Source organism: Manis pentadactyla, chromosome 15 (genome assembly GCF_030020395.1).
Source record: "Manis pentadactyla isolate mManPen7 chromosome 15, mManPen7.hap1, whole genome shotgun sequence".
Classification (NCBI taxonomy): domain Eukaryota; kingdom Metazoa; phylum Chordata; class Mammalia; order Pholidota; family Manidae; genus Manis; species Manis pentadactyla.
Genome location: NC_080033.1, coordinates 6,235,343 through 6,261,408, shown reverse-complemented (window position 1 = coordinate 6,261,408; position 26,066 = coordinate 6,235,343). Strand labels below are relative to the sequence as shown.

Below are 26,066 nucleotides of genomic sequence, written 5' to 3'. Positions count from 1 at the left end.
CTTAGTGTCATCTTCCCAAGTCATATTGTTGGCAGAATCAGGTCCTTGGGAGGCTGCAGATACGAGGTCTTGGTTTCTGTCATTGCTGTTTCGTTTTGGGGATCACTCTGGGCTGCGGGGGCTGCCGGCAAGTCTGTTCAAGGTGGTTCTCTTTATGGACAGTTCACAGCACCACAATTTCCTTTCCTCAAGGCCAGCAAGACAGCTTCTTTCTAACCCGTCGTCTTTTTTTTATTAAGGTATTATTGATATACACTCTTACGAAGGCTTCACATGAAAAACAATGTGGTTACTACATTCACCCATATTATTGAGTCCCCCCCATTCCCCATTGCAGTCACTGTCCATCAGTGTAGTAAGAGGCCACAGAGTCCGTGTTTGCCTTCTCTGTGTTACACTGTCTTCCCCGTGAACCCCTCACACCATGACCCGTCGTCTTTTAAAATGCTCATCTGATTAGGCTGGGCACTCAAGAATAATCTCCCTTTGGATTAACTCAAATTCAAGTGATTATTCACCTAATCATGGGAGTGATATTTCAGCATATTCACTAGATCTATCAAAATTAAGATTTGATATCCATATAACCCTACAGGGTATATACAGCAGGAAGGAGAAGTATTAGAGGCCATAGAATTCTGACCATTGGAATCTGCCCTCTGCGTCAATCAATTATTTCACTAATGTTTACTATTTTTTTTCTTTGACACAGAAATCTTTGTGATATCACTTCATAGGAAGTTGTTCACACTGAAATAACAGAGATTGTCTAGAGGTATTTAGACTTGAGGGAAAGCTCTGCCATCTTGATTGTACATTTCTATTTTATATACTTAGATTTTTAATCTTTTATCAACAGTATGCTGATAAATAACAACCTGTTCTTCAAAACCAAAAGCCCTTATTTGTAGAATTTGCCAGCCTGTGATATAGATACTCTCGCCATGGCCAATTCCAAGCTACCAATATGATGTTACTGAATGAAGAATTTGTACGAAATGTACACCATTGACTCTGGCAAGCTGGTGTGGCTAGCTCTAGAACATCTATTATTATTTATTATTATAAAAATGAGCTCTGCTTATTTAAATGAAAACTTACGGAGTTACATACAATAAAATGCGTGAATTTTAGCATGCAAATCAGTGAATTTTACCATGTGCATGCACTCATAGAACCATCACCAAGATCAAGATATTTACTCTCTGGCTGCTTGTAATACTTTGTCCTTGTCTTTGATCTTTGCCATTTTAATTATTATGTGTCTTGGTGTTGCCCTCCTTGGATCCCTTGTCATGGGAGTTCTGTGTACCTCTGTGGTCTGAGAGGCCATTTCTTCCCCTAGTTTGGGGAAATTTTCAGCAATTATTTCTTCAAAGACATTTTCTATCCCCTTTTCTCTCTCTACTTCTTCTGGAATGCCTATGATTCTTATATTATTTCTTTTATATTGATCACTCAGCTCTCTTAAAATTCTTTCATTCCTGGAGATCCTTTTATCTCTCTCTGCATCAGCTTCTCTGCGTTCCTGTTCTCTGTTTTCTAGTCCATTAATGGTCTCTTGCATCTCGTCCATTCTGTTTTGAAGTCCTTCCAGAGCTTGTTTTATTTCTGAATTCTCCTTCCTTAGTTCTTGCATATTTCTCTGCAAGTCCATCAGCATGGTTATGACTTTTGTTTTGAATTCTTTTTCAGGTAGACTGGCTAAATCTATCTCCCCAGATTCCTTCTCAGGGGAAGATGTAGCAGATGCCGAAGCTGTCTGGGTTAGTCTTGTCTGAATCATATTTTTTTGCCTTTTCATGTTGACAGGTGCTATTGACTGTCAGCTGGGAGGGCCAAAATTTTCACTTACTACTGGCCTTTCTTTACTGGGGCAACTGCGACCCCTAGTGGCTTGTGTTGGGTAATTGCGTGTAGAGTGGGTCTTTGTGTCTTGCCTGGCGGGGAGGGAGAAATTTCCCTTTCTGTGGGCGGAATTTGTCTCAGGCTGCTTCTCTGCTTTCGCAGCGCCCGGTGGGGTGATGGATGGGGGGGCTGCTTGACTGTTTGCCTCCGTGAGGGGTCTCAGAGCTGTTGCCCAGGGGGTTAGTGCACCCGGTTTTCCCTGTAATTTCCAGCTGCTGTACCGTGACCTGGGTTGTTTCCGTCAAGCTGTTAAGTCCCTGTCCCTTTAAGACTTTCAAAAAGCCCCCGCTTTTCTTTGTCACAGGGGCATCAGCTTCAGCACCCGCTCAGAGGTCTTACTCCCTGTTCCCCCAGTATCCAGGGCCCCCTGGGCATGTACTGTGTCTGCGCTCTGGCCCGGATGGCTGGGGCTGGGTGTTCGGCAGTCCTGGGCTCCGTCTCCCTCCCGCTCTGCCTATTGTTCTCCCGCCGGGAGCTGGGGGGAGGGGCGCTCGGGTCCCGCCGGGCCGGGGCTTGTATCTTACCCCTTTCACCAGTCGCTGGGTTCTCGCTGGTGTAGCTGCAGTCTGGCCACTGTCCTGCGTCTTCTGGTCTCTCTTTTAGGGCTAGTTGTGTTTGTTGTATTTTCAAAAGTATATATGTTTTTGGGAGGAGATTCCCACTGTCCTACTCACGCCGCCATGTTGGCTCCGCCCCAAGATCAAGATATTTAATATTCTAATTCTTTCCCCTTCACCTATTTCATCCATTACCCCATACCCCTCACCTACGGCAACCACCAATTTGATCTTTGTGTTTATGAATCGATTTCTGTTTTGTTTCATTTTTTAGATTTCAAATATAAGTGAAATCATGTGACATTTGGCTTTGTCTGATTTATTTCACTTATTATAATATACTCTAGTCCCATCCATGTTGTCACAAATGACAAGATTTCATTCTATTGTATGGCTAAGTAATATTCCACTGTATATATGCACCACATCTTTTTTTTCCATTCTTCTATCAATGAACACTTAGGTTGCTTCTGTATTCTGGCTGTGATAAACATAGGAGCAGATATCTTTTTGAATTAGTATTTTTTTTCTTTGGGTAAAATCCAATAGTGGAATTGCTAGGTTGTATGGTATGTCTGTTTTTAGTTTTTTAAGGAACCTCTATACTGCTCTCCGTAGTGGATGAATCAACTTACAATCCCACCAATAATGGATGAGGGTTTTCTTTTCTCTATGTCTTTGCCAATGCTTGTAATTTCTTGTCTTTTGGTTAGTGGCCATTCTGACTGGTGTGAGGTGATATCTCATTTTGGTTTTGACATGTGTTTTCCTGATGATTAATGGTGTTTTCATATGTCTCTTAGCTATATGTATGTCTTCTTTGGAAATACATCCATTCAAATCCTCCACCCATTTTTTTAATTGGATTTTTTTTCCTGGTGTTGAATTGTATGAGGTTTTCTATATTTTCTATGTTAGCCCCTTATCAGATATATCATATGCAAATATATTTTCCCATTCATTCTCTTTTTATTTTGTTGATGGTTTCCTTTGCTGTGCAGAAGCTTTTTAGTTTGGTGTCTCATTTGTTTATTTTTGCTTTTGTTTCCCTTGCCTTAGGAGATCTATTCAGAAAAAGAATTAATAATGCTGATGTTTAAGAATTGACTGCCTATGTTGTCTTCTAGGAGTTTTATGGTTTCAGGTTTTACTTTATTTTGAACTTATTTTTGTGGTACTGTCTTTTCCCCATTGTACATTCTTGCCTCCTTTGTCATATATTAATTGACCATTAAGATGTAGGTTTTTTTCTGGGCTCTCTATTCTGTTCCACTGATCTATGTATCAGTTCTTGTACCAGTACTAAACTGCTTTGATTACTGTAAGTTTGTAGTATGGTTTGAAGTCAAGAGATATGGTACCCCTAGGTTTGTTCTTTCTCAAGATTGCGTTGGCTCTTCATTGTTTTTTGTGGCTCCATACAAATTTTAGGATTATTTGCTCTAGTTCTGTGAAAATATGCCATTGGTATCTTGATAGAGATTGCATTGAATCTGTAGATTGCTTTGGACAGTATGGCCATTTCACTATTAATTCTTCCTATCCATGTGGATGGGATATCTTTCTATTTATTAGTGCTGTTTTCAATTTCTTTCATCAGTGTCTTACAGTTTTCAGAATACAGGCCTTTCACCTCCTTGGTTATATTTATTCTGAAATGTTTTATAGTTTTTTATGCAATTGTAAATTGTATTATTTTCTTACTTTTTTTTTCTGCTACTTTGTTACTTGTTTACAGAAATGCAACATGTGTTTGTATATTGATTTTGTATCCTGTGACATTATGGAATTGTTATTAATTCTAGTAGTTTTTGGTCTAGTCTTTGGGGTTTCCTATATCTAATATCAGGTCATCTGCAGAAAGTGATAATTTTACTTCTTATTTTTATCAATTTGGATGTCTTTTACTTCTTTTTCTTATTGGATTGCCATGTCTAAGACTACCAGTAATATGTTGAATAAAAGTGAGAGTGGGCATCCTTATGTAGTTCTAGATATTAGGGGGAAAGCTTTCAGCTTTCTGCCATTGACTATGATGTTACCTGTGGGTTTGTCATATGTAGCCTTTATTATGTTAAGATATGTTCCCTCTATACCCACTTTGTTGAGAGATTTTATGAGGAATATATGAATTTGCAAAATTATTTTACAGCATCTATTGTGATGATCATGGTTTTTATCGTTTTTGTTAATGTGGCATATTGCATTGATTGATTCACAGGTATAGAACCTTCCTTGCCTCCCTGGAAAAAATCCCACATGGTTGTGGTAAGTAATCCTTTTAATATATTTTTGAATTTGCTTTGCCAGTATTTTTTTGAGCATTTCTTCATCTATGTTCATCCGGTGTATTTGTGTGTATTTTTCTTTTCTTTTTTTGGTATTGTCTTTGGTTTTGGTATGAAGGTGATCCTGGCCTCATAGAATGAATTTGGAAACTTTCCTGCCTCTTCAATTGTTTGGCAGAGTTTGAAAAAGATAGATATTAATTCTACTTCGAATGCTTGGTAGTGTTCTCCTGTGAAGCCATCAGATCCTGTTTTTTTGTTAGGAGCTTTTTGATTACTGATTCAATTTTATTATTAGTAATGAGTCTGTACAGATATACTATTTATTCCTGGTTCAACCCTGGAAGAGTGGATGGTTCTAGGAACTTATCCATTTCCTCTAGGTTTTCCATTTTGTTGACATATAATTTTTCATAGTAATCTCTTATAATTGTTTGTACTTCTGTGTTATCAGATGTAAATTCTCTTTCATTTCTGACTTCATTTATTTGAGTCCTTTCTTTTTTCTTGATGAGTTCAGCAAGGGTTTATCGATATTGTTTATGTTTTCAAATAACTAATTCTTAGTTTCATTGATCTTCTGTAAGGTTTTTGGACTTTTTATATTGTTTTATTGGTCTTTATTTTATTTATTTCCACTCTGATATATATTATCTCCTTTTTTCTAACTTTGGACTTTGTTCTTCTTTTACTAATTCCTTTAGGTATAGAGTTGGCTTGTTAATTTGAGTTTGTTTGTTTCTCAAGGTACACATACATATATCACTGTAATCTTCCCTCTTAGAACTGCTTTTGCTGAATCCCAAATATTTTGTACTGTTGTGTTTCCATTTTCGTTATTCTCCATATATTTTTAAATTTCCTCTTTGATTTCCTTGTTGAGCCATTGGCTGTATAGTCGCATGCTGTTCACCCCCCACATGTGTTTTTTTCCTTGTAATTGATTTCTGGTCTCATACTGTTGTGGTGTGAAATGATGCTTGGTGTGATTTCATAATCTCTTCTTAAATTTAATGTGACTTTTTTGTGGCCTAACTTGTGATCTATTCTGGAGAATGTTTCATGTGCACTTGAAAAGAATGCATATTCAGCTCTTTTTGGATGTACTGTTTTGTAGATATCTATTAAGTCCATTTGGCCTAATGTTTATTCAAAGCCATTGTGTCTTCATTGATTTTTCTGTCTGGATAACCTATTCATTTATGTCAATAGTGTTAAAGTCCCCTACTATTATTTAATTACTGTACATTTCTCCCTATATGTCTGTTAATATTTGCTTCACATATTTAGGAGCTAGTCTGTTCAGTTTGTCCTTACAATTGCTGTTTTCTTGTAATTTTGAGCCCTTAATAATTATATAATGTCCTTTTTTATGCGTTGTTACAGTGTTTGTTTTAAAGTCTATTTTATATGATATAAGGACTGCCACTCTAGCTTTTTTTTTCCTACCTATTTCCATGGAATATCTTTTCCCATTCCTTGAGTTTCAGTCTGTGTGTGGCTTTAGGTTTGAAGTGAGTATCTTTTATGCAGCATGTAGATGAGTCTTTTTGTTATCCATTCAGTGACCCTATTTTTTTTTGATTAAAGTAGTCCATATGCATTTAACATAGTTATTGATAGTTGTATATTTTTTTCATTTTGTCAAATGTTTTCCAGTTATTTTTGTCAGTCTTCTGTGATCCTTTTTTCTCTTGTTCTCTTGCCTTGTACATGATAACTTTCTTTAGTGTAATTGGAATTCTTTCTCTCTATATTTTTGTGTACCTATCATAGGTTTTTTTGTTTGTAATTACCATGAGGTTTATATATAACATCTCACATATATAGCAGTCTATGTAAGCTGATCACTGAAGTTTGAATATATTCTAACAGCCCTAACTTTTTACTCTACCATCTTCCACATTTCCTGTATATGTGTCCTCTTCTATACCTGTTTATTTAGTGATTCTCTTATCTAATTTGTAGAATGATTGATTTTACTACAACTGTGTGATAACCTTCATGCAAGATTTTAAATGATTGATCTGTACTACCTTTGCTATATGTTTGCTTTTTACCAATGAATTTTTTTCAAAATTGTTTTGCTCCTAGTTATGGACTTAACTTTTCCTCTTAAAGAAGTCCCTCCAGCATTTCTTGGAAGGTTTTTTTTAGTAGTGGTGATCTCTTTTAACTTGCATTTATGTGGGAAGTTCTTAATTTCCCCTTCCATTCTGAATGATAATCTTGCTGGGTAGAATGTTCTTAGCTGTAGGCTTTTTTTCCTTTCAACCCTTTGAATGTATTGTGCAACTCCCTTCTGGCCTATAGAGTTTCTGCTGAAAAACAGCTGATATCCTTATGGAGCTTCCCTTCTATGTAACTTGTTGCTTTTTCTCCTGCTGCCTTTAAGATTCTCTCTTTGTCTTTGATATTTGACATACTAATTATTTTGTGTCATGTGTAGTCCTCCTTGATTTTCCATACATTTCTCTCTTTCTCTCCTTTTGGAACTCCTATAATGGGAATGTTAAGATGTTTGATGTTTTTCAGAAGTCTCTTAACCTATGCTTGTATATTTTATTCCTTCTGTCTGCTGTTCAGCTTGAGTGCTTTTCATTACTCTGTCTTCCATATTGCTAACCTGTTCTTCTATATCCTCTAATCTGCTGCTCTTCCCTCTAGTGTATTTTTCATTTCATTTGTTGTATTTTTCATCTCTTTTGTTTCTTTTTTATTTTTTCTGTCACTTTGTTGAGCTTCTCACTGATTTTATCCACTCTTCTCTCAAGTCCGGTGAGTATCTATGTAAGCATTAACTGTTTCACTTAGCTCTTTTTTCTGAAGTTTTGTCATGTTCTTTTCTTTCAAGCATATTCCTCTTTCTGTCTCCTCAGTTTGACTCTGCTTTTTCTATAAGTTATGTGAAAAGGCTACATTTTCCAGTCTTGAAGGTATGGACTTATGTAGGAAGATCCCCTGGGTAGATGTGTGATCATGGTGACTTTGGCTGGCTGGCTGGGGGTTGGGTGGCGTGTTCAGAGGCTTCTTGATGCTGGAGCTCCCAGGCAGGGCTGGGGGGTCTTTCAGGTGGGCACTAGGTGGGACTGGGCTGATGAGGTGTTTGGTATTGGAGTGTTGCAGTCCGGGGGCTTCCAGGTGGCAACAGGCTGTGGTGGGCTACCTGGGAGTGGAAGGGCAAAATCTGAGTGTCTTCCAAGTGTGCGCCAGTTGAATCCACACTGTTTGGGAAGCTGGGGGCCGAGAGGCATGTTCTGCAGGCCTTTGAGGTGTGGCTACTTAGGGCTGCTCTGTGGGGTAGCTGAGGATGGAACAGGTGCAGGTAGGATGAACCTGCGTGGGCACTGTGCTGGTGCCACCCTGGTGGGTCTGCTGGGCCACTGACAAGTGTGTTTCGGCCAGGCCGTGTCCAGTAAACCAACTCAATTAAACCTAGAACTTGTGTGTGTGCCCTTATCCTGCTCCCTCACGCACGATCAGAATGTGGGCAGTGGAGGCATATACACACTGACATTCTCTGTGCGTCCTGCCATCTTAATAACGTGAGGAGGAACAAATACCATGGTGCTCACACTGCCCCTGGTCACACTACTAATGTTAACAGTGACGCTCACCAGCACTTCTGGTCCCAGAGGGAGTTCTAGCATTTCCGCTGCCATTTGGTTGGTGCTCTTATTCTGAAAATCAGTTTCCTTCACAAATAGTGTGTTTTGCCTTTAATCCCTCTAAAGTGCAACTTTTTTCTGTGCCCCAGAACAAACAAATCTCACTCTGTTCACTCGGTGATCCCTACTGCAGCCGCTTTGGGGTGGGTGAGGCTCTCTCCCTCTCTTTCTCTCCTGCCGTGTTTTTATGTGGGCTTTGTAATACCTCGTACAGGTGTTCATTCAGACATCACTTCTTCCTCAGAATGAATTGCTTTGTGTGTAGGTATGTAAGTGGGAAGAGGTGGGTTCAGGCTCTTTCTATGGCACCATCTTAGACCACCAGCTCTGTTCATTTTAGAATAAGTGGGCATTTCCCTTGACAACATTTGGATGTGATAGACTCATACTGGACTGAGAATTACTGAAATAAATGATCAGTATCTCAAATGAACAATACTAGGTTTTACAAATGTTCCATTTGAAATCAAACTATTTTTACATGATTGATTAGATTGACCCTTGAGGCAGTTTAAATATGTATTAATTAACAGTCTGATCATAGGATTGTTTTCTGGAACTCAATCTTTGTGATAGTTGAGCACACTTAGGAGATAAATTCAAGTTCTTTGAGGGTCAAAGAAAATTCCCTTTTAAAAAATCAATATAATCAATACAAGTACATTTTAAATTCTTATATGTTCTTATATTAAAGGTAAATTAAATATTATTATTTTAATAATTACCATGGCATTATGACATCTCAAATGGGCAAAAAACAGAGGGAAAAATCAAGTTTATAAATATCTGGAATTTGTGATAGCTTTTATAAGTGCATAAAGTTGAAAATCAGAATATGGAGTTTAACACTCAAAGATGGACATTATAAACTAGATGTACAGATGCTCAGTTGTTTTAAAATGTTTTCATCCTTTTTTCTTTTTAGGAAACAGATTTTTAGGACATGGAATGAAATAACTAATAGCAAAGGGTAAATTTCAGTTTTATTCAATTCCCTATGAGTTATATCGATCTTGTGCTAATGTGTCAGATTTACTTCAGTACAAGTACAGTATTCCACTGATGGGAACACAAATCAAAGAGAAATCTGCTCCTCAGTGGAGCTGTCATAACATCCCTGAAGGAGAAGCTTAGCTACCTGTAGTCATGTGTAAACTAAAAATAAATAAATTTCAGGATATGATAAGATGAAATATTTCTTCCTGAAGAGTAAGCAAATTTACAGAACTGATTGGTATACTCAGTACTTTTTTCAGGAATGGTAGTATAATCAGTCATTATATTCAAAGTACTCTAGACTCTAAAATTTGGTACAATGTATAAACATGAAGTAAGTTAGGGGAAAGCAGATAAACAAGTATCCAAAAGTGAGTAAGAACGTCAAGTCAAGAAGGACCAAAAATAAACTACTCAAGGGATCTGAAATAGAGAAAGTAATGATTTATTTCAAGTAAATATCAGTTTAGTCATATCTTTTATAATTCATGTGGGAAATGGTTGAGTCAGATTAATATTTACTGAAATCATATATACAGTTTGAAAGTTTTAAAAACATATTTGAAATTCTTATAATACAGTCTTTTTTCCATAATTGAAGATACTGGTGCTGTTAGATTATATCTGGTTACTTGAAATTGGGAATAAACCTTTATCAGTACCGAGGACTGACATCAATTCAGGAACTCTAACAAAAATATGCTCAAAGCCTTGTCTGTTATGAAGGTCATTCAGTGGCTTAATTCAAAGTAATCTCTGAATTTTCTTTACCTTGACTCTCTTCTCCAGTTCCCCAATTTTACAAATTGCGATCACTTCTGCATTTCAATATTGTAATTCCCCCACTCCCATTACAGGAAAATGGAGTAAACTCTCCAGGGCCTTAGGTCATTGGTTTAGCAATGGTTCTGTTTCATTGCTTCTTCCTTTCAATTCATTTATTATCTGACTTCTTAGGCCAAACTCATATTTCTGTTAATGGGTCTCAGCATGACCTCAAAACCTGAGCATTATGTTGGTGCCAGGATGGCACCTGAAATCCAGAATTTTATACCCTAATTATTTATTGTAGGCACATTCTGTGCATTTCGCCCATCTAATTACTCCTTTCATATTATTCATTTTTGGATCACCCCTTACCCTGCCAGGTTTACCTGGCCTTCATTGATCACTTCTTGGTCTGGCATTATATGGCTCCAACCACTCATGGAGTACATAGTGAGTCAGTAATATATATCACAGTTTTCTCTATCCATTTCCTTCCTCACAAATTCTGCAAATAAATTTTGGATTCTTGATAGTGATAGTAGTTGGAATAACTTCACATTCACTCTTCACAGCAAACGAGTAGATTTACTAAAGAATATTCTGACTGAGCTCCTTTTAATACATGCACATTTTCAGAGGTAAAAGTTGGTATGAAAAAAGTTTGAGATATTTTCAGGATGACAGGAGAAAGATGGGGACCTTAACTAAGGAAAATCATTATACTAAAAGTGTCCTCCTTGACTACCAACAACATATCCCAGTAGTTCTAACACTGAGCAAAATCCTGACGTTGGCAGGGTTATATTTGGCTTGTTCCTACTATTTGTTCACAAGCTTTCTGCTCCCAAGACACTTACTGCTCATGGAAAGCCTATTCTATGTCTCATTCCTTTAATATGTGGCTCTTAAATGCAGAACATGTGAATCCCAGTAGAACAGCATTCTACCACGGAGTCGCGAGGGTACTAGAATGAAGAGGAGAAATACTCCAGCCTAAGAGATTGGCTGGCAGCCTGTACTTCCTCTGTCATTCACTCTGTTTTATTTGTTGCATCCCCGGTTAATGGTCTGTGAGAAAAGGACCTGTGTCTATCTTATTCACTATTTTGTATCGCCAGTTCCTTGCATGGTATGTGGCCTACAGTGTGGTATACAAAGAAATGTGAAGTCCAGGAAGTCCTTTGGCCTTACTCCAGGAAATTTTGAGAATTTGTTCTGACATTAGTCATGAAAATAAAAATAATTCCCATGAAGATAGAGGTTGAAATTTGGGGGAGACAAAACTTTATTCAAAACTTGAGCAGCAGCTAGACGTGAAGGGATACATAAAATATGATATGTGATAAAGTGTTAGCTCCATTGTTGAATAAAATATTTCATTTCAGAGCCACAAACATAAAAAGCGTTTGGAGAAATCCTCATGTAGTTATAAAACAGCTAGAGAATTAGAACATTACTGAACTCTACAAGATAACAAATGGTAAACCCTGAGGATATATAACTAAATGTGAATAAACAATATCTCAGACAACCTTTACAATGGCAGAACACGGAAGAGGAAGCTATGCTTGTATTTAATATATTTCTATGGAACAAATGCATAGGAATGTGTAATATGGATAATTAAAGCCAGCCACTGTTTATACACCCCTGTTTAGCAAATCTGAAATTGATAGAACAATTGAAGTGGGCCAGTAAGGTAGGATCTTGTATGGCAACAGAGAAAAAGAAATCAGAATGAAATTATGCTTTTGAGAACGTGAATTTGTGTTATTGAGGCCCAGTATAAAGTTTTTGGGCTGAAGAGATAATATCATCAGATGGATTTTAAACTGTTTGATTCGAGAGACAAATAAAGATCTTAAATTCTTTGTTGTGTTTGGTACTGTTTATGGTTTTGGGAAAGAGACATCAATAAAAGAAGCAAACAAACAGGGAAAAATCAGTGGGATTGTTGAGGAATCTAAATAGAAAGTTAGTGACAGATAAAGTCGATAATGCTGTATAAAAACTAAGAAAAAAATTCCATCTTCCACATTTACTAAATTCACAAGAGTGAACATTTTGCAACTAATATAGTATATCTTGTGTACAGTACACCCAATCATTTTTTCAAAAGAAAATTGGATATAAATTGTATGGTAGTAAAAATGTCAAACTATGAGAGCAATGGCTGGTTCGGTACCATCAAATTCTTGGAAGAATAATGAACTCAAGATATCTTCTCCAACTGGCTTCAGCTCCACAACTGTTACTGTTAGAGCTTGCAGGTGAGTGAAGCTTCTGACCCCTGAGGTTTCCTTTAAGGAAAATGCTGACTGATGCTCTGGTAGCTTCCCGGAAATCATGCATGCAGAGGCTTTGATTGTATAGAGGGAAGGGACTGAAGAATCGATTGCAGAATCACTGTTCACAGTGAGCAAGGCTGAGTGACTCAAAATACCCTTATGTGCTGTTGATCCAAACTACCCAATAAGCCAGGGACCGAGTAAAGATATGACCGTTCTCAGAACCAATATCAAGAAGTAAACTTCCTGTCTAACCTAAGGGAATTTCAACTGCCTTGGCTTTTATTGAACCTGAACATTGCTTAGCTTTCTGGCGTCTCCTCTGACAATTATCTGTGCTTCTACTCATATTCATTTTGTTCTCAGTGCTCCAGAAAAACAGATCTTAACCAAGTCTACTCCGTGTATTCAGGGGCACTTTAAGTCTTTCCTTCCTCCTCGTCCTCCTCCTCCTCCTCGTCCTCCTTCTTCTTCTTCTTCTTTTCTTTCTTCTTCTTTCTTTCTTCTTCTTCTTTCTTTCTTCTTTTCTTTCTTCTTCTTCTTCTCCTTCTTCTTCTTCTCCTTCTTTCTTTCTTCTTCTTTTCTTTCTTCTTCTCCTTCTTTCTTTCTTCTTTTCTTTCTTCTTCTCCTTCTTTCTTTCTTCTTTTCTTTCTTCTTTTCTTTCTTCTTCTTCTTCTCCTTCTTCTTCTTCTCCTTCTTTCTTTCTTCTTCTTTTCTTTCTTCTTCTTCTTCTTCTCCTTCTTCTCCTTCTTCTCCTTCTTCTTTCTTCTTTCTTCCTTCTTCTTCTTCTTTCTTCTTCTTTTCTTTCTTCTTCTTCTTCTTCTCCTTCTTCTTCTCCTCCTCCTCCTCCTCCTCCTTCTCCTCCTCCTCCTCCTCCTCCTCCATCTTCTTCTTCTTCTTCTTTCTTCTTCTTCTTCTTCCTTCTTCTGCCTAATGGCAACATTTGACACAAGGGCTCATTCCTTTCTTAGTGAAATACCATCTGAGCATGGCCTCAGTACTGCACACTGCCCTCTCTTGGTTACCCTCCCAAGCCAGTCATCCTCAGACTCCTTTGCTGGCTTCTCACTCTCCGACATCAAATGTTGGAGGTCTCCAGACTGTATTTTATATGGGTTGGCCAGTTGAGACCTCGTTGAGCAGATGACTTTGAGGAAAGGTTTAAAGAAAGTAAGGAGGCCAGAAATGCTCATTTGTAGAGGAAGAACATTCCAAGCAACAGAAACAGCTAGAACGAAGAACTTAAGGCAGGTGCATAACTGATGTGTTTGAGGAACGGCAAGGAGGCCGGTGTGGCTGGAATTAAGTGAATAAGAAGGAGATCAGGAGATGAAGTCAGAGATTTAACGTGGACTCAGAACCCATACAGTTTTGTGAGCCACTGTACAGCCGTGAGTCTTTTCTGTGAGTGAAATGGAGATCCACTGCAGCATTTTGAGCAGAGGAGTGACATGATCTGCCTTATATTTTAAAAGTATTTCTCTGCTGCTGCAGTGAAAATCAATGGTAGGGGACAAAGACCAATGTAAGGGAGCAGTTTGAAAGCTATCACAGTAATATAAGCCTGATAGAATTTCTTGACAAATTGGATGTGCATGTGAGAGAAAGAGAGAAATCAAGAATGGCCCCATAGTTTTTGCCCAGGTAACTGGAGGATGCAAGTTTCATCCACGGAGGTGGTTTACCAATCTCAGTCCTATTTAACTTTGGCCTATGTGGAAGGCTGATGCATCATAGAGAATGATAGTGGACTATCATAAACTCAATCAAGAGATGTTTCCAATTGCCTTTGTTCCTTAATGGAAATAGTGAATATAGTCCCTGACACCTGGAAAATTAGCTATCAAGCTGATTGATGCATTTTTTTCTCAATATGAATAAACAAAGAGCATCAGAAGTCACTTTAAACTAGCAGAGTGTAACCGTACTGTTTTGCCACAAGGCTTCATCAATTCCTGGGCTCGACTCCTTAATTTAGCTAGTGGGACCTTAATTATCTTGTTTCCTACAGGAAATCATGCTGGCCTATTCCACTGATCGTCCACGCTGAAGGGACATATTGACTCGTAAGTAGCACGTATCCCAGATACCACCAACTTTCTCTTGCGTACTCTCATTTTTCCCAATTTCTGTCTCTCTCTTTTCTCTTCTCCTTTTTCTTTTTTTCCCCCTTCCCCTTCTTTCATTCCCTCCAAGGTTAAAAAAAAAAATTTGTGATTCATTTTGAGACAGGCGTCACTTTTCATGTATGTGGGGTCTCATGTGCATGAAATGAAGTTTGATTTTCTTCTGTCTGTCTGTCTCAAGTCAATTTGACTTTTAGGCTAGTGAGAAGAACCTTGAAACAGAAAGGAAAAATTTCCCCCTTAATAAACACATATTGATATTATGCAAATATGCATCCTTATTTCTCAACATTACTTCAGTTTCAAACTGTCTACTTGTTATCTCAACTGATCTGAAACTGCAAGTTCCTCAGCTGCAGATTGTCCACCACAGAACTTATCTATCAAACTTTACTTTGTTCCATATTCCAGTTATGGAAAATCATCTTTATCATTAAACCCTAGCACCAGACTTGAACCATCTTGTAAGCTTGTTCCTATCACTGACTCTGCATAGATACTTTATTCCACATCCAAAACTCCACTCATAACATGTTCCTACTGCACTGTTAGTAGCAGATGCTAGCGAGCATCTTCCTGTCTGTACCTCCTCTCCTCCCCTCTGTTGCCTTGGTTACTTTTGTACACACAGATCTGTTGATCAAAACAAAAAAAGTTTTGATTACAACCTATTAATTACCTAATTAAGATTAAAAGCCTAGCAGGGAATTCCATTCCCTTCACAGTCTGTATCCTCCAGAAAAACACTCTTTTTCTACTCTCGCCCCTCCTGCTGCACAGGCATATAGCTTCCTGGTTCTGCATACTTCTATTTCATAACCCCAAATTTCCTTATTTTGCTCTTTATTCTCCTTGAAATATATTTCTCTGCCTCCTCTACTTCCTTTTCTCTGAGCATGTGCAGGTTAAATGTTATTCACTAGAGTTTAAACTCCATGAGACTAGGAGCGTTTGTTTTATACATTTCTTTGTGCCTGACACCTAGCAGTATGTCCAGCATCTTGGAATACTTGATTTTCAATGGATGAAAAACTTGGTAATGATTCTTCTCATCCTCCCCTGTCATTTGTTTTTCCTTTCTTTAGTCTCACAACACATGATGCTTCTTTCACGGTTTTTATTGTAATGTACCTGAATTCTGGTTAGTATTCCAGAAAAGAAATACAGATGGCCAACAGACACATGAAAAGATGCTCCACATTGCTAATTATCAGAGAAATGCAAATTAAAGCTACAATGAGGTATCACCTCACACCAGTAAGGATAGCTGCCATCCAAAAGACAAACAACAACAAATGTTGGTGAGGCTGTGGAGAAAGGGGAACCCTCCTACACTGCTGGTGGGAATGTAAGTTAGTTCAACCATTGTGGAAAGCAGTATGGAGGTTCCTCAAAATGCTCAAAACAGACTTACCATTTGACCCAGAATTGCACTCCTAGGAATTTACCCTATGAATGCAGCAATCAAGTATGAGAAAGACCAATGCACCCCTATGTTTATTGCAGCACTATTTATAATAGCCAAGAATTGGAAGCAACCTAAATGTCCATCGATAGATGAATGGATAAAGAAGAAGTGGTACATATACATAATGGAATACTACTCAGCCATGAGAAGAGGGCAAATCCTACCATTTGCAGCAACATGGATGGAGCTGGAGGGTATTATGCTCAGTGAAACAAGCCAAGCAGAGAAAGAGAAATACCAAATGATTTCACTCATCTGTGGAGTATAAGAACAAAGGAAAAACTGAAGGAACAAAACAGCAGCAGAATCATAGAACTCAAGAATAGACTAACAGGTACCAAAGGGAAAGGGAATGGGGAGGATGGGTGGGTAGGGAGGGATAAGGGGGGGAGAAGTAAGGGGGTATTAAGATTAGCATGCATAGGGGGGTGGGAGAAAGGGGAGGGCTGTACAACACAGAGAAGACAAGTAGTGATTCTACAACATTTTGCTACGCTGATGGACAGTGACTGTAAAGGGGTATATAGGGGGGACCTGGTATAGGGTAGAGCCTAGTAAACAAAATATTCATCATGTAAGTGTAGATTAATGATAAAAAAAAAAAAGCAGTTCCTGTGTGGTGACCTCCAATGAGTTCTACACAATGATATAAAGGGCATATAAAAGTGTAGGCAAAGGGTCTGTTTGTGTTTATACAGAGGATCAAAGCCTAATTTGGCTACCCCGAAAATGAACTAAGATACGATATGAAAAAGAACTTCCAACATCTGCACTCTCTGGAAGACTCATGCCAGAAGACGATCATCAAAAAACCCCAACAAAGATCCACGCACTGCTACAGCTGTAGATGCACTCATCCCACCAGTTCCTGGACTTGCCATGGGAATGAAGAAGGAGATATCTAAGCTGGCCTGTGCATACAGTAAAACAACAAATTTGACTGGATCTATACTGTTGGAACTCAACCAAGAATTAGGAGAACTGCAAATTGTAGCGCTCCAAAATCTTACAACTACAGACTATTTACTGTTAAAAGAACATATGGGATGTGAACAGTCCCCAGGAATGGACTGTTTTAATTTGTCTGATTTCTCTCAGACTGTTCAAGTTCAGTTGGACAATATCCACCATATCATAGATAAGTTTTCACAAATGCCTAAGGTGCCTAACTGGTTTTCTTGGTTTCACTGGAGATGGTTGGTAATTACAGGTATGCTTTGGTTACATAATTGTACTCCTATTATGTTAATGTGTGTGCACAATTTAATTAGTAGTTTCAAACCTATACATGCTGAAGTTACTCTACAAGAAGATATGTCAAAGAAATAATCAATCTTCCCATGTTTTCTTCTGCCTGCTACTTCTATAGGTTTTCTTCTTCCTTCCTAACTACAACCCTTAAATAGAATTCGTGCCTCATATCAAATTTACCGAGTATCATAATTCTTCCAAGTGGTAAAGACACCTCAAGACAAATGCTGGGCATAGAAGCCACAGGGCATAAATATGCAAAGAAGTAAAAAGCTAACCTTTTCAAACAATAAGGCTGCTCTCTAACTTACCAACTTAACATTTCCCTGTATGGCCCCAGAAGATGACTGGTTAGCCAGAGATGGGTAAGATTCCTCAAGGGAGGAACAACCTAAGACAGGCACAGTCACAGGGGGGCCATCAGGTGAGAAAAAGGGGGATCAACAGAGATGAGGCTTAGAACCTCCTCCCCCCACCGTTCTCAGAGAAATCTTCTGCATACGTGGATGTTTTATGGCCCTTGTCTAGCTTGGATTAACACATAGTCTACAGGCACACACCTGATCATCTACATTTGCTCTCTTACAACACTAAACTATGTTTTCTACCTTTATCTTGTCTACCTACCACTTCAGCATTTTATTAAAAATAATAATAATAAAGAGAGAAATGTGGTATCCACATATAAATCAAGTATAAAAATCAAATGAGTATTCATATTTGAACTGACTGTTTATAGTTCATAATGCATAAGCAAAACCGAAAGCTTCTGTGATGACTGCCCTTGTACTGTTCACTATGTAACTTATTCACTATGTAAGAATTTGTTCTCCATGTAAGAACCTGTTCGTTATGCTTCAGAAGATTGGAGACTGATGAAAATTAGGCTTGGGGTGGATTAATGATTGTGCATTGAGCATTGACCCCCCTATACAGAATTTTATTGTTGTTAACAACCATTTGATCAATAAATATGAGAGATACCCTCACCAAAAAAATATATATATATATATATACACACTTCCAATTGTAAAATAAATAAGTAACCGGGATGTAATGTATAGCATAAGGAATATAGTCAAAATATTGTAACAACTTGGTATGGTGATAGCTGGTACCTAGAATTATCATGTATGTAAATGTTGAATCACTGTGTTGTACACCTGAAACTAATGTAATACTGTGTGTCAACTACCCTTCAATAAAAAATAATTATCTAAAAAAAAAAAAAGAAAAAAGATAACAGATCCTACTTACTTACTACCTTGAAATTACAGAGGTATAACCATGTTCTGTGCTTTGGGGTATGATTAATGAGCTCTGTCTTCAGTTGTATTAAGAACTGAGTGAAAGTTTAACTACCAAAGAACACATACATCACTCCAAAAAGATGTGCTGTGTACAATTCTCTTAGAGATAGTAGAGAATCGTAAGAAGAATAAGCACTAGAAAGTCAATAATTGTATGTCTTCTAGGTAAAGCCGTCAACTAACTATAATGAATCACTGTGAATTGAAAACTAGAAGCAAATTATAGATTTTTGGGTTTTAGGCATAAAAATAATTTATTAACCAATTATTGCACTCCAATCTGAATGCATATATTAAAAAAATGGCAATTCAAAAACCTACCAAGAATTATTCAGGATTTATATTAATAAATCTCTTTCCTATAAGGTAATTATTTTTTTAAAAAATAAGATATTAAAATTTAGAAAATAGAGAAATGCAAATATATAATGGGTATTTTTCATTTTTCATTTATGTATTTCAAAATCTCCACTGCACATAAAGATGTATGAACTTTTTAATGATTTTTTTTAGCTCAAATACAATGCTAATAATAAAAAGTACATAGTTAATCTGGACAAATAAGATCAAAGTACACTTACCCAAACACTCAGTCAGAGTATTTTTTCTCCAGTAAGTAGAATAGTTCTGTTTTGAATGATTGATTTTTACTGAATCTTCCACCGGATATAACAGCAATAAAACTGATTCAACTGTAATTTCAGTGAACAGCTCTCTGAAAACATTCTAACTCTCAAAGTATGTAGTTATATAAATTTTTTTAAAAATCTCTATTGCCTATATACACCATAAAGTTGTCAGGAGTCAAAGTGCTTTGATACAGCTTCTAGTGATGCTTTCATAGGAAAGTGCCACCTAAATTTGTCTTTCAGTACGATTTTGACTTTCACATGGCTTTAATCCTTAAAAATCAAATAGGTACTAAAAATAATAAAGGTAATCAAAACACCATGTATATGACAAATCAGTAATTTAGTATATGGCATTAAAGCAAAGGGAACTCACTGAGTCATTAAAACACACACAACCAAACACTAACCCAATTATTGATCCACAGTGAAACCTTGCCTAAGTTTCCAGTGATAATGACCATTTTCCTTCCCACTTGCAGTTAAGGGGAAATTCACCTGGCGGCATAACCCTGCTTAGACAGGCACGTGCATCATAAATGAAAATCAAGATTGGAACATTCCCTATGACTCATTTGCTTTTCTAACTAAGGACTATCCAATAATGATTATTTCCTTGAATTAACTACATTTTTTTTTTCATTTTAACTGTTATGGTAATTTCAATTTGGGAAATCCAGAGGATTAGAATGCCAACACACTTAGCAGTAATAGGTGATAAATTGCCTATTTACTTACTTCTATAATTTAATTTATAATGTGTTTTTTCCCCCACTGGCCTTGTGTTGTTCTCTGGTCTCTATTCAGCTTATAGAATAGATGATAATAGAGTGTGCTTACTTAAAAAAACTTTTATTTGAAGGATGATTAGATTTTGTATGAAGAAAATACATATTGAAATGACTTTCCTTCATGGTGTTTACCCAATGTAAAACCTTTTACAAGATGTGCATGTATGGGGAGAGGAAGGTTGTTGACAATAAGGAGATTGTAAAGAAATGAAACGAAGAGGAGAAAGAAAGGCTTTGCTTTAAATCATCTAAAAGAGATAATCTAGCTACGAAGACCTGAGATGGGCCACTTACCTGGTGTGGAAGGGGCCCGGTCTCGGGGGAGAGCACCCGGAATGGCTGTCCGAGTGCTGTGACACATACTCGGCCCTGAAGGCACTTTAACCATGTGCACAAATCAGAAAGAAAAAGAAGAAAAGCTTTTTCTTGTTAGTGTTTTCTCACTGCAAATTCTGTCTCTGTTGACGCCACTGCTTTGTCAACCATGGAGTCCATTTTTGTGCATATAACCTGGCAACTGTCCTCATTCAAAATCTCACATGTTTATCATCTTTATTCTTAAAACGTAATCCAGAAGGTGGTTAAATTCAAACTTTAAGACTCCCTTTAGACTCCAAACTTTGCTTGCTTTGTCCACAAGGAGTTATATATGCCATTTGTTACCCTTTTCTCCTATGGGACCATTTCTTCTCCAAATGTTTTTGTGTCTATCTCAGTGTCTTTCATATAATAAAAGGCAAGTGGAATCGATAAAGGCTTAAACTATGTTTTAAAGAAATAATAACCTGAAAAAAATTACACGTTCTGATACCAGATATAGAGATTAACATACTGTCTGAGATTCTGAGCACCAGGACCATACTTGTGTGTATCCATGATTTTTGATACTTGTTTCGGTCAAGATCTCATTTTTGTGGCATATATCACACAGTGTCTTGGAAAGCATATGTAATATTAACCACTTTTGATCCCCATATTTTACTTTTCCTTTTGCAGACCTCTTCTTTGTCTGTCTTACAAAATTGAATGAGTAAAAAATCATATGTGATGCAGCAAACATTAATTACTAAATATTCAGAAAAGCAAATATTAACATTTAGTCAGTTTACTCTATGTTGAAGAATCATGTGCTCACTCTCCAGGCTGGTTATTCTGCCTCCTCTGAAGATTCACCAGTATTAATTTGATATTACCTTTCCAGTGTTCATTTCATATTTCTTTACAGAAAAATGTATCATACTGATTTATGGATTTAAGTGAATGTAAATACTATTATGTCATATGCATGATTAAGCAAAATGTTTTTTCATTCAAAGTCATACCTAAAATGTATCCATTTTAACACGTAGATTCAGCTCATATATTTAATTCTGTAGAATATCATGTTATATAATACATTATACTTTTTTACTGATAGACTTCTAATTTTTCCCCAAATGTTGGCACAGCAATTCTCCCTGGAAAATATTTTTCCATTCCTTTCTAATGATTTTGGACCATTTTGTTTCAAGTATAGGTCTTGTGCACAACATGAAATAAGCTAGATTTTTAATTTAATTGGATAAACTTTCTGAATAGCTTATTGGCTTTCCTTCCATTTATTTTGATTTATTTCTGACATGTTAATTTTTATCTTCTATTTAGCATGTTTGTTTCTCTTTGTCCCTCCTTTCCTATCCTTTCTCTCATTGACCAAGTATTCTTCTATTCTTTCCCTTTCTATTGATTTGCCTGTTCTAATATTTTTCAATTACCATTAATATTTTTAAGGTTTATTTTTAACAATGAGGTAGTCAATACCTTTATTCTCTTATATGTTGTAAATATCTTAGAATGCCTTAACTTTGGGCTCCCTAATTCCATTTTCCAATATTGTGTTTCAGAAGTTTCATATTTTTAATTCCCCAAATAAGTATTGTTACAGTCAACATTTAAGAAGATGTTAATATTTGCTGCTTGGATTGATTTCTTTGTCTACCATTGCCTCTGACATAAGACAGAATTTAATATTCAATAATTTCCTGATAGAACTATTAAAGAACTAACACTATGGGAAAAAATGAAGAAATAAAGAGTTGCAAGAAGGGATGGTGAGCAAAGAAATCAGGTAAGAAGGGTACCTTTTTAAATTTAAAACTTTGTTTTTAAAATTTCTCTTTGTGTTTTATTGGGGTCAGAGTGAATGCGCCCTGAGCTTTTCCTGGTTTGGGAAATTTATTGTTTTCCGGTTTTGTTGTGTTTCCTTTGTATGTGTGTGTGGATGGGTTCTCTGTCAGTTATCTTCTGTTTGCCTTTCCAGATTCATTCTCAACCCCCTCCCTGCTGCTTTCTGCCGCGGATGTCTGACGAGTACGGAATTGCTTCTCCGTTTTTGGCTTCTCACTGGTTTTGCCCATTGGGAAGCTGCACCTGGGGATGGAGGAACAGGGCAGAGCAAAGGTAGGATATTTATCAACTGAGAGTCCTTCTGGGCTGATAACGTCTCCCTGTCCGTCCTCTTGTGCCCACTGCCCCCAGCCCTGGGCTACTACACCTCCCCCGGGGCAGCACAGACCCCACTCCCACCTTTGTAAATAGTCACTTTGTAAATAAACCTTCTTTTAATTATTATAATTTGAGTGTGGTATTTATTTCTGTTGGGATAAACATTTTGTAATCCTATTTACAAATTTTTTTTAGATGTTGGGATAGGAAAGAAGTATATTTGTGATAGAACATAAACATCAAAGATGTATAAAGTTCAACCTTGTTAATTATTAAAATCTTTGTATTTTTATTTTTATACATTAAATCTATTATGCTTAAAGATTAGTAGTTCTGTGTTTAACTATCCCTACTCATTTATGTATTTGCTCATTTCTCTTTGGATTTCCAACTGTTTTAAAAGTAGGTATCATTACCATATATTTAAATATACAGAATTTTGATTCATAAATCTGTATTTGAATAGTCTATTTGACTTTTATTCACATTATTTCTCTTATTTCTCATGGGTATGTAATATCCATAGGTATTAATATTTATGTTTTTTTTCCTTTTTTTTATTGGATTGATTTAAATATTTTATTTGAAGAAATATTCTGAAGACTATAGTTTATTGATAGGAAAAATATAAAGCATACATATTTAAAGATCATTTTGTACTGACATTATAGGGAATAGATTTCTCCAAGTAACAAAGTTAGTTCTCTAGTGCTACAAGTGGAATGCATTCTGCAGAAACATGGTTTTACCTTCAAATCTGAGCACATTACCCTTACATCAAAAATAAAACAGAATAAAAAGCACAACTTTGATTAATTTAAGTTTAAATCTTAGTAGATGGACCACATCTGATTTGTTGAAGAGTAAGTTCTTTTATTTATCTTTTCAAGGAAGTACTTATTTTTTTCACTTCTTTCTGTGCATCTTTATCCTCTTTGGTTACACATGGAAGCAACACTGTCAGATTACAGAACTTCTCAGCATCGTTGATTTGCTCAAGATTGAGGTAACACTTGGCCAAAAAAACGTGTAATTGTATATAGAAAAACCAGGGTGTAGTTCTTCAACCTTAAGGAAATTTTGTAAAGGATTCTTGTATAGTTGAGGATGGTATTTTTCCAAACAGAGTAGCAGCCTTTTTTTTTCAATCCAGCTCAGTTTTGAGACAGTAGAACAGTATCTTCCCTTCAGGTAATACAGAAAGGGTTCTTCAGGTAAAACTTCAATTGCTTTATCTAGATGTTCCTTGAAGCGATGTCCATAGTTGATTTTGTTTTGTAAGCCTTCAAACTCAGACATATAGCCACACAAAACAGCATACCACAGATGACAATATCCGTTCATGGGTGCTCTAGTTATAGCTTTTTCACCTAATGTCTTTCCAATATTAGCATAATGTTTCTTTTCTTGAGTATTTGTAGATAGCTCATACATGTCTCCATAAGCACGAGCAAACCGCCAAATAAACTCTATTTCATCTCTAAACTTTTCTTTGTGGTCACAAAGTAGTTCAAAACTCTCCGTCTTGCTAGACCCGTTCATACGTAAGTTATCTGCTTTCTGAAGAAGGACATCTAAATTAATTCTTGCACACGTGTGTTAAATGCCTTAGAGACTGGAAAACTCCGTTCTTCTGTGTCAGTATTAGCTGTAATATACCCTCCTTCACTTTCTGCTTCCTCTGAACTATTACTTGCTGCTGAATGTTGAGCCGTGGCAAGTCTTCTTTTTCTAGCTCTGTGCTGAGGACTTATCTTATGGACAGTTACCTTTCCTCCCAAGTTCACCTTGAATATATTCCTCCAGCTTTGGGATGGCTTCTTTAGGAACTCTGATCTCCTTTTTGAGTTCTTCGTATTTGTCAGTAATTCAACTTCTCCAATATCTGAAGTTGCCTTCCTTGAAAGATGGCTGCTGTTCCTTGGCCATATTCATCTTGCAAAGTCATCGAATCAAATGTATTACCCAGAGAAAGAAACTTAGGTGAATTCATTGCTGTCCTTGGTTTGCGAACCTTGTGGAACCACAGAAGCAGCAAGCTGATTCCAGTAGTTCCCACCATGATGCCAAGGATCAGCTCTTTGTTGGTGGAATGAGGCATTTCTTGTTTTTTGTTACTGTGCTCGCTGTGGTTTCCCTGTAGTTCGTGGCTGGGGACCGGGAACCTGCGGGCGAGGCGGGCGCAAAGGAAGCGGCGGGCGGCAGTGGTCCCCGAGCCCGCGGGTCCCGAGGTCCGGCACCACGGCCGCCGCGTCCTGACCCAGATGGCAGAGCCGCCCGCTCCGCGGTTCCCGCCTCCTGTTTTTTTCCTGTTTAAATTTACATATAATTTCCAAAACTCTTGACTTTTAACATCTCTTTTGTTTAAATTTCTCTCTTGTCAGTAAGATAATTTGATATCCTTTGCTTCTTTTATCAATAACAATAGGAATAATAAACACACAATGTTTCCATGTGCTGGTACTTCTAAAAGCTTTTCTCATTTAAGATAACGTAATCATTATCATGACCCTGTGGATGGATATATTATAATATCTCTTTTATAAATGAGGAACTAAAGCTCAGAGTTTTAAAACAAAGTCAAACACCTGCAAACATTAGACCAGGTTTGCCTACTCAGGTTGTCTGCCTCCAAAGTCTGTATTCTTAGCCACTAGACTACATTACTGCTCCTAATAGCAAATTTAAACCATTGGATGGCATATCCCGTATGTGTGGTCTATGTCTATTATCTTGGGTTAGGTTTTCTTTTAGTGAATAAAGACAAAAAAGATATTTTTCATCTCCTGCTATTTAAGATGAAGAAATTGGTGTGTTCTCGCTTTATCTCTCTCTTTCTGAAACTGTTAATTTAATGTGGGTTAATAGTAGCTGAGAATAATTTTTTTTTTACTTTTAATTTCCATTTTTATACTTCAACAAATAATTCATGTTTGTTTCTCAATTCAGTGTTTCACCTTTGAAAAGCAATTCCCTCTATTTTAAACTATACTTACAATTTCTTCCGTCCATTAATGGTTATGTCTACTTAGCATGTATTACTGCCTTTTCACTCTTTTTCTCAGTTACTGCTTAAATGTCTTCTGACAGGTCGCATTTCACCATTACATGTCATAAATGCAGTCAAGCACACTCGTAAGTAAAAGAATTGAGTAAAATTACTTTAGTAAAAATAATTACTGAAACTAAAAAGTTTTTTAAGTAACAAAAGAGGGTCCATGTTTACTGACCCTCTGTTTTCATCAGTTATAGGTAAAAGATACAGAAGTCACATCCTCAATAAACACAGCCTTTAGTTTCATACTTCACACAGCTTTTTGAAACAGCAGTCAATGGCACTTTTATAATTCAGGATTTTTCAGAGCTTAGAGGGAAGAAATGATCACATCTGGGTTACTAAGAATCTTAAATATCTGTTATTTGCCCCTGAACCTTACACTACATAAATCTGAACAAAACCTTCTTAGAGCAAAGAAAATTCCAGTATTTCCTTTATAGCATTGCTATCAGTATCTCTGATAAACTAGGATACTA

The 26,066-nt window shown here is 36.9% G+C and overlaps 1 long non-coding RNA gene and 1 pseudogene across 2 annotated transcripts in view; one reads left to right on the top strand and one right to left on the bottom strand.

Moving 5' to 3' along the window:
* Window positions 1-22,478, top strand: part of LOC130680902 (uncharacterized) — a 107,228-nt gene extending 84,750 nt beyond the window's left edge. The window contains exons 3-6 of one of the 2 annotated variants that reach the window (XR_008993927.1): window positions 4,687-4,733; window positions 14,485-14,539; window positions 22,077-22,155; window positions 22,348-22,478. This is a non-coding gene — a long non-coding RNA (uncharacterized LOC130680902). Of the gene's footprint in view, window positions 1-4,686; window positions 4,734-14,484; window positions 14,540-15,684; window positions 16,363-22,076; window positions 22,156-22,347 lie in introns of those variants that run through there. The other variant, XR_008993928.1, reaches the window with a different exon arrangement.
* Window positions 22,479-23,141: 663 nt separating this feature from the next.
* LOC130680900 (regulator of microtubule dynamics protein 2-like) lies at window positions 23,142-24,754 on the bottom strand (annotated as a pseudogene).
* Between the last annotated feature and the right edge of the window lie 1,312 nt (window positions 24,755-26,066).